Below are 7,428 nucleotides of genomic sequence, written 5' to 3' on the forward strand. Positions count from 1 at the left end.
AAAATTATTTTTGGTATCATTTCAATAGCTAGATTGAATAAATGTTATTAAATTCCGAATATTTAAAAGTTTTTCCAACAATAAAGTTAAAGTATAAGAGAGTGAAAGTAAGATGTTTTTTGACAGGATGAAGCGACATTCATCTGTGTTGCATTTAAAAAAGACAATGGTTTAGAATAACAAAAAGTGTATTAGGCAAATGAAGTTTCTGAGTACCCCGTTGTGAATAAATTCCTAAAAATTATTTTTACCATTCAAACTGGTTGTTTGATTGGGAGTGTATGACGAAATTGTATGTCTATATTGAGCAGTGTACGAGATATGTGTGCATGAAAGAACTGTGTCAACCAGTGTGCATTAAAGGTCAATGTACGCCTTTGTCAAGCAGCAGACGTTCAATGAATTGTAGGGGTAGTATCTATATTAATATTCGTTTAAAGTCAACCAGTTGGGTCATCTCGTTAAATATCCAACAACTAGAAACTGATATGTCTTTAAGTTGTCCATTTAAAATCCTGTACGGCGGTTTACCACTATACAGTGATGAGTGCCTTAAGAACCGGCAAAATAACGCAAAAGATAGAAAACATAATACGTTGTGAAATAAAAAGAGATGAAAGTATTAGAGGTGGGAAATTATCGATAGAAACCTCTAATTTACATTACATTACATTAAATTAGGACTATCGATAGTTTCCCACCTTTAGACGTTAGCTAATGAGCTAGTTGACTTCAGTCATAATATTACAAGTATGATGTCGAACATTAACATTTTTTAAATTTCGCTTAAAGTAAAAACTGATTGAAGGCAATAAAGCAAATGTAAGTAAACAGTTTAATTAGTAGTAATTTGATAATTAATTCTGTGTTGACGAATACAGAATAACAAGCTATGATAATTCTGTATTGAGAAGAGTATATGCGACGTCACAAATCACAGTTTATTATTGATAAATACTTTAATTTTGGATAAAAACATACTGGTACTTAAACTGTTTTTACTTACATTACGTGATACGTCTTACTATGACTGAAGTCAACCAGCTCATAAGCTAACGTCTAAAGGTGGGAAATTTTCGATAGATCTAATGTAATGTAAAGTAAATTATAGGTTTATATCGATAATTTCTCACCTCTACTACTTGCATCTTTTTTTATTTCACAACGTATTATGTTTTCTATCTTCTGCGTTATTTTGCCGGTTCTTAAGGCACTCATCCCTGTATATCAATTTAATATTGCCGGGTCAATGATAGTTTTCGTTTATTAGAACTCATTAAAAACTTTCTTTTATAATAGATAATTTTTATTTAAAAAATATAAATGAGTTGTTACCGCACTGATTTATTTCGAGAACCTAACCTGCTATTTTTTTTTCTATCTCTTAGTATAATTCATCTTAGTCACTTAATTTGTCAGCAATAAAAACGAGGAGTACCTATATGTTTAAAATTCCTACACAGCTGCTAGCCGGATTATATTATTATACTCTTTTGAGCGCATAACATTAATCGCTCGTGGTGTCGCGTGCAGTAAGCTGGTCTAGTAAATATTTCATACGGATTCAAATCCTACCTCTGAAAGACTTTTTCTTTAATTTAAAAAATTAATTAATTAAAAATAATATAAGAATAAAAAATGGTTAACAGAAATTAAAATATTAAACAGTTAAAATATAATTAATAGAATTGAAATGGTTTCGGTCATGACTAAAAGGTTCGGAACCATGCTGAACAAATCCCCTTCGTTGGCTCAGTGAAGATGTTCGTTCAGTTGTAATGGAAACACCAAATAATAGTAGCAGAGTTTATTGTAAAGACGTACACTATGGGTGTTGACCCGGGATTACTTTGAGTAGAGACTGATGAAGTTGATCGTTGAAGACTATCAAGTTCGTTGAGTGAATATTAATTGAATTCCTCTCTAGGCAAGAGATATTAGTTTTATATAAACTTTAATTGGGTCAATATTTTCGCGGACCTCGCGTGACATGTGTATTTAATTTATGTAAATTGTTTAACTTTGTCAGCACTTTTGACTGATGTCCAAATTATATTATTGATAATTGACCAAATGTGTATGTAACCTAATTAACTACGTGTGTGTATTTAATAACAAATAGATTCATTCGGTCTACTGGGTGATAAAATTATACTGTCCAATTTCGGATATGAATTCTAAAGATTTGATATTGGACATACTGCCGAATCCGGCAATCTGGCCCAAGTGTCAATACTCAAAGTTTACATATAAGTATTACATAAAATAGTAAAATTCAAACATGATAAATTATAAATAGTTTAAGAATAATCAATAATCTTCCAACCGTACCCTAGCTATCAATGTCCGACTCTATCTCTAGATTAAAATTAGGGCAATTGGATGAAAATGTGGAAAGTGGGATGTCAACTTGGGAAGTCGACGGTACATTGTTCTACCGATTACTAACTAATACAGGCACTTCCTGTTCGTTAGTCTGAGTTTGTGGATTCCCTGAACGACATAGTCGTGCAACAGGACGGTACTTCCATAACGTGAATATCCCAATTATTACCATTATAGTAATGATCCTGGTGGCCACAAAATAATGCCAATTAGATTCGTGAATCGATCGCCACTGCGTATGCGTCATTTCTTGTTCCAGACTCTCCTCCTCAAGTAACACATGACGTAGCTCTCCTCCTGGTATGTCAAGGTAGGTGTTTAGAGGCGTGTTAAACTTGCGGGGTGTCCTCGCCACCAGTTGGGCCACGGGAGTGATTGGCGACTTCAGGTAACTCGTCACTGCTCTTTCCACCCCACTGCTAGTGGGGAGTAATGTAATATTTTTCGTTTGGGCGATACATTTGGGTGAAAGCTTCAGGAATGTGACTCGTTCCAGTACTCTTTCGCTCCGATTTCCATCGCAAATAATGGATATGTGTATCGTGACTGGCGTGATAACTAGCCAGAGGTTGGGAGTACCCATCTTACTCCATTGAGCTGTCTGTATTGTCCTGGCTACCACTGGACATGTGCTATTCTTAGATCGCTCATAAATTTCTTCAAGTATGCAGTTTGGTTGGGTATCCATATTTCTTATAGCCGTTGGTGAGCACGCTATCTGCGCCTTTGTCAACAGTAAGCACTTTTCTCTATCTTTCGCGGTCAATTCGAAGTAGTGCAGTGTGTTATAATCTACGACCAGTAGATTCCTTGGGGCGGCAAATGTGCGCAACACCGACCCCTCAACGTTAAGTGGTATGGCCGTGACTTTGAGCATGCTATACTTATTTTTCCCTGTCACTATGAAGTAGCCGATGACTGTTATATTATTATTTCTGTCGTCATGACTGACTTCTGTTTCTATAATGGGTTGTCGTCGTATTTCGACCCCTTGAGGCAGTATCTGCCCTGCTTTCCCTATTAATTTGGTTATTTCACCCGGTTTCACTATATCAATGAAGTGTCCGTGGTTATAGTGAAGGTTTAATATTCCCTCGTAAAATTGAGTATATTCGTTTATGAAGTCCATAACTTGTAATGCTATCGTTTGTATTCGTAACGTGCTATATTCGGTTTCTAGTTTTTGTGCTTTGTCTTCTACTTCGTTAAGTCCTTTAGATATTTCTTGTAGACCTGTGATTAGTGCTTTGTTAAACTTGTTCATTTGCTCGTTTATCCTGTTCTCTGTGTGATTGATTGATGTTATTGTTTCTAACATTATCTTCGCCTGGTGCTGTGATCCCTTTATTAGCTCCTTTTGGTTATTATCTAATGCTTCAATGTTACTGTAGGCTTCGTCATTGACTCCAAATACTGAGGTTAATATTGTTCCTAATATTCCTCTTCTTTCCCTTCCTTTTATTTCTACTGTCAACCCCTCGCTTACTGACTTCGCCTTTCTTTGTCCTTCCTCTAACTTCTCTATTATATCCTTACAATTCACGATTTTTATCTCATGACACAGTTCTCGTACGCCTTGTATCATATTTCCTATTAGTTGATGCTCTGTTCGAATTCTTCCTTTTTCGAGTAACACCTTTATTCGAAATGTTCCCCGGTCTATGACGACCTCTCCAAGGTCTTCTGTGAAAAATCCTGGTACCGGATTATATATTTTATACGGTTCTGCCTTTATGGGTTTTAACATCGTTAAAAACATTATAGCTACTAGTATTTTCTTCCATCTTAGTGCTGCTGCCTTCTTCGGCTTTTCCTGTTTCTCTTCTTCCAGTCGTATTAGCTTATGTATGGGTCTTTTAGTCAGTTTCCCGTTTGCCTTTCTCACTGTTACTACTCTGGTTAATCCCTCCGCTCCAGGGTGTGTTTCTGTTACCCTCGCTAATGGCCATCTACCTGGAGGTGTATTTTCTTCTTTAATTATAACTATTTCTTCTTCTTTTATGTTAGGGTGCGCCTTATGCCATCTATTTCTCTGTTGTAATTGGTGCAGGTATTCCTGTTTCCAAATTTTCCAGAAGTCTCTTTTTATTTTCTCCAATAATCTCCACCTCGTCGGCATCTTCAAATAAGTCGTAAGCTCTTCTTCCCGATTTGGTGATATAATTTCTCTCCCTATAAAGAAGTGAGCTGGTGTCAGGGCTATTTTTCCTTCAGGGTCTTCTGATGACCCACATAATGGTCTCGAGTTCATACATGCTTCTATTTGTGCCAGCACCGTACTCAATACTTCATGTGTTAGAACTGTTTCCCCGATGATTCTTTTCAAGTGATATTTCATTATTCGCACTGCGCTCTCCCATAATCCTCCGAAATGTGGTGCATATGCAGGTATGACATGCCACTGGGTACCTAGTGCCAGTAATCCTTGTTTTATCTCGTCATCTATTTTTTGATTTTCTTTTTTCAACAAATTTGCTGTTCCTACGAATGTGGTTCCGTTATCGCTGTATACGTTGTTGCACTGTCCTCTGCGTGCCGTAAATCTCTTGAACGCTGCGATGAATGCATCCGTAGACATATCGCTTACTACCTCAAGGTGTACTGCCTTCGGCAAATACTGAGATGTAGCCCTTATAGCTCCTCTGTCCTCTGCCTCTCGTGGTACTTATTTTTATTGGCCCGGCATAATCTATCCCTGTGTTAGTAAAGGGATGACTCGGGTTCACTCTGTCTTTCGGTAGATCTCCCATTAATTGTTGTGCTGCTTGGCTTTTATACCTCCTGCACCTTAAACATTTTGCTAGATGATCTTTCACGGGTCTTCTGCCGTTGATTATCCAGTATTTCCTTTTTATGTACTGTAGTGTTTGTTGTAATCCGCTATGTAGATTTCTTGTGTGACTATCTGTTATAAGTAACTTTGTTAATGCACTATCCTTTGGCAAAATTATCGGATGTTTTTCTCCGTACGTTAGATTCGTGTGTCTCAGTCTTCCGGTGACTCTTAGAATTCCTTGTCTATCCAGGAATGGTACCAATGACGCTAATTTATTTTTCTTGTCTAATTGCTGTTTCTTCTTCAGCTTATTTATTTCTTGTTTGAAGTAGGCGTGCTGTGTGTGCTTTATCACCTTTAATAGCGTTTCCTCTAATTCTTGGACTGTAAGCTGACTTTGTCCATTGTCCTTCTTTTTTCTGCATTTGTCTGCAAATCTCCTACAATATGAAAGTACTCTTCTCATTCTTTCTAAATTTGAGAATCTCTCGCATATGTCCTCCTTTATCGTTGTCGTGTGCACCATTATTCTCGTTTTGACTTCCTCCTCATTTGTCTCTGGCATTTCTTCTGATTCCTGCGTTAAAGTTTTGTTACTAGTCAGCCAAGTTGGTCCCTTCCACCATAGCTCTGCTTCTAATAATTCTGATGCGGTACTTCCACGTGAGCGGATGTCCTCTGGATTTTCCTTTGTATCTACCTTATGCCAATTTTTTGGTCCTATAACGCGTCTTATTTCCTCTACTCTGTTGGCGACGAACATTTTCCACCTTTTTGATGATCCCCTTATCCAAGCCAGGGTTATCGTTGAGTCCGACCATGCATATACCTCAATGTTTTCCCTGTTCAATGCTTGTAGGGTTTTCTTCATTAAATTTGCTAGTAGTACCGCGGCACACAGCTCGAGCCTCGGTAACGTCGTTTTCCCTTTCAATGGTGCGACTTTCGATTTTGCTATCATTAGATTCGTTTTAATTTCTGGGCCTAATACCCTTGAGTAGATTACCGCTCCATATCCTTTCATAGACGCATCTGCAAATTCATGTAGTTCTACTCTGTTTATCTTGCTTAAGTTGTTCCACCTGGGCAATGTTATTTTCTTCAGATTTACTAATTGCGCCTGGTATGTATTCCACCTGCTTTGTTGGTTGCTAGTTAATTCTTTATCCCAACTGGTCTTTTGCTCCCATAATTCCTGTATGAACATTTTCGCCTGAATTACTACAGGTGCTATCCATCCCAGTGGGTCGTATAGTTTTGCTACTTCTGACAGTACGTGTATTTTCGTTTGGGATGACCTCAGCGGAGCTGTTTCGCAGAGCAGTCAACAAAACCATGATAGCCTTGATGATCGCGAACATCCGGACCGGATAAGGCACTGAAGAAGAAGAAGTGTCTTTTCGTTATTTTCTTTGCCGTCGTTATCCTTATTTTGAATGTGATTATATCCTCTTTAGGTGACCAGTGTATTCCTAACGTTTTCCGTACTTCTTCTTGTTTGAATGCCTTGGAGTCTACGTTCCTCATATCCTCCGGTACGTTCTCCATTATTTTTTCTTCGTTGCTCAACCATTTTCTAAGAATGAAACCTCCTTTTCTGAACAGTTGTATTAATTCCTTTTGGGCTGTTTCTGCTTCCTGCACTGTCTCAGCTCCTCCTAGTATATCGTCTACATACATGTTTTCTTTTACAATTTTCGATGCCAACGGGAACCTCGCTCCTTCGTCTTCTTGTAATTGTTGTATTGTTCTTAACGCTAAAAAGGGTGCTGCGGCCGTGCCGTATGTCACCGTCGTTAAGCTATACTCTTGTATGTGGTCCTTTGTGTCCTTTCTCCACAAAATTTTTTGATATTTTTGGTCTTCTTCTGCCATTCTGATTTGTCTAAACATTTTTTCCAGATCCGCTGAGTATGCTACCTTATTGGATCTCCATCGTAATAGTATATTTGTCAAATCTTGTTGTAATTTCGGCCCTGTGTGCATAATATCATTCAGGCTTACTGCCGATGAGCTTTTGCTTGATGCATCAAACACGGCTCTTATTTTCGTTGTAGTACTGTCCTCTTTTCTCACTGGATGATGAGGTAAGTAGTACCCATCTCCCTGGTTTTCTGCTATTACCATATGACCTTGGTTTTCATAATCTTCCATGAATTGTCTGTAATTCGCTTCTAACTGTTTGTCTTTTGCAAACTTCCTTTCTAGTTGCATCAATCTGGCGAATGCTTGCTGTTTAGATTCTGCTAACTTTGCGACGTCTTCCC

This window comes from Diabrotica undecimpunctata, chromosome 5 (assembly GCF_040954645.1).
Source record: "Diabrotica undecimpunctata isolate CICGRU chromosome 5, icDiaUnde3, whole genome shotgun sequence".
In the NCBI taxonomy this organism is placed as follows: domain Eukaryota; kingdom Metazoa; phylum Arthropoda; class Insecta; order Coleoptera; family Chrysomelidae; genus Diabrotica; species Diabrotica undecimpunctata.